Below are 2,495 nucleotides of genomic sequence, written 5' to 3' on the forward strand. Positions count from 1 at the left end.
ATCACTTTTTTTCCCCCAAAACTTTATTAAAAGTATAAACAATTCAACGGAGAAGAGAAAACACTGTACTTTACATACTGTGCAACCTGCATGTCAACAATCAGCATTATGATTTTGTTTAATATGAAGTTTCTGAAAAACATTTAATATGACTGTAGTCTTTATATTTTGTATTTGTTCAAGAGTTTTTTAAATATGATTTAAAGTCCAAATGAATACAGTAAAACAAACTTGTGAGTTGGAAAATTTATATTTCGTGAATGTGGAATTTGCCCAAGATAATAAAGAAGGATTACATTTTTTGTTAAACATTGTGATTCTACGACAGGTTTTAGGGCCACCCAAAAAAAAAGTAATATAATGAGATTAAAGTGGAAGTGAGCATACAGAGCAGCAAGTTAACACCGCGCAGCAGCAGAGCAGACCCACTAAACTTAGTTGAGCCGGGGGGTATTCCAGAGAGCAGGTTATGCTAGCTCCCACGGTAAGTTTGAGGCTAAGGAAGTTGATAACCTTAATTTTTCGGTTCCAGAAATGGAGGTATGTTTCAGGCTATGTCAAGTTGCCATAGCAACTCATGCTCTGAACATAACCTGGTCTGGAGCAGGTTTAGTTGAAGGTTAGTTTGTTTTCAGAGAGGTGAAGCAGCATGGCGTGTCCATTTGAAGATGATTTAGTGGATGAAGAAGCTCAGATAATACTTTTTCCACTGTGAGAGGGTGATAAGACCACATATGGATGTTGGAAAGAGAAACTTTTTTACATTGTTGATCTAACTTAATAATTTGCTACAGTTAAGATAAATCATTTTTTGTTAAGTCAGCTTAAAAATAACACATAGTTTTCAGACAGTTATTTTACTTTCATTCAAATTAAATCAATTAATAGGTGTAACTTTGGTGCTGCTGTTAAATCGGCACCGCAAGGGATTGTGGGATACCATTTCCTTTGCCCTTCTGGGCGGATTTGGGTTTAAGTGTGGCTTTTTGACCAAATGTGTTTAGTTGTTTAGCTGTTTTACTGTGTTTCGCCATGTTTTGCCGAGTTATTTTGTCCTACTATGCTTATTTCTCTGCACCATGAGTGAGAGTGAAGGAGGGGATGAGGACTTTTTTTTGTCTTTGTTAAGAAGTAAGATGGTGGTCTGAGGCAGTGTATTGACTACTGCAGCCTTAATAATGCGACTGTGAAGTACCGTCATCCCCCGCCTCTGGTTCCTGCAACCCTGGAGCAGCTTCGCACAGCTCGCTTCTTCACAAAGTTGGATCTGAGGAGTGCCTACATCTACATCTGCATTCAAGCAGGGTTAGTGAATGAGTGAAAGACTCATTCACGCATTCACTAACCCTTTCACCTACCACAGGACACCATGAGCACCTGGTCATGCCCTTTGGTCTCTGTAAAGCCCCCTCCATGTTCCAGGCTTTCGTAAATAACATCTTCCGTGACATGCTGCAGCACTATATTGTTGTATACATCGACGACATCCTGATCTGCTTTGACACATTTGAGGAACACGTTGCACATGTCTGGCAGGTGTTACAGCGGCTGATTTCTGGGCTATGTTATCAGTGCGGGGAGCATGGCAATAGACCAGGGTAAGGTGGCGGTGGTGAAGCAGTGTTTCCTGCCGACCTCAGTGAAAGAGCTGCAGTGGTTTTTCAGGTTCGCCAACTTCTATCTGCATTTCATTCATAGCTTCAGCACAGTGGCTCTGTCCTGAAGGGCGCTCCCAAGCGACTGCTCTGGACTCCGGCAGCCACTGAGGCATTTCAGACGCTGAAACAGTGCTTTACCCAGGCGCCAATCCTGATCACCTGGACCCAGCCATGCAATTTATCGTGAAGGTGGATGCCTCTAGCACATGGGTTGGGGCTGTGCTCTCTCCATGCCATGGTCAGCCAGCCAAGACGTTCCCATGCACCTACTTTTCCAGGAAACTTAACAACGCAGAGCAGAACTATGACGTGGGCGACCAGGAACTGTTGGCAATGAAGGAGGCATTCTCCGAGTAGAGGCACATGCTTGAAGGGTCATCTCAGCCCTTCCTGTTTTAACCTGACCTTAAGAACCTAGAATACATAAAGTCCGCCAAACGGTTGAACCCACGACAAGCATGTTGGTCCCTGTTCTTTTCACGCTTTCATTTCCAAATCACATATCACCCAATCTACAAGAACGGAAAGGCTGATGCGCTGTCTCGTCTTTTCGACACCTCGGCTGAAGAACCTGTTGCACCAGTTGCTGTGTCCTCGACATTGATCCTAGGTCCTGGACAGTGGGACACAATGACAATGTTGACTTTACACAACGGCTCCACCACTGTCCTGTCCGGCTGATAGGGTGTACCTTCCTCCGTCCCATCGGCAACAGGTCTCCACCTTGTACACGACTTGCCTGCAGCCGGAGACCCAGGTATGGCCAGCACGCAAGCTTTAACTGCAAGCTCTTTCTAGTGCCCTACCCTGCACGTTGACGTAGCCCAGTACGTAATC

This window comes from Oryzias latipes, chromosome 24 (genome assembly GCF_053564925.1).
Source record: "Oryzias latipes strain Hd-rR chromosome 24, Olatipes_Hd-rR_3.1".
NCBI lineage: Eukaryota > Metazoa > Chordata > Actinopteri > Beloniformes > Adrianichthyidae > Oryzias > Oryzias latipes.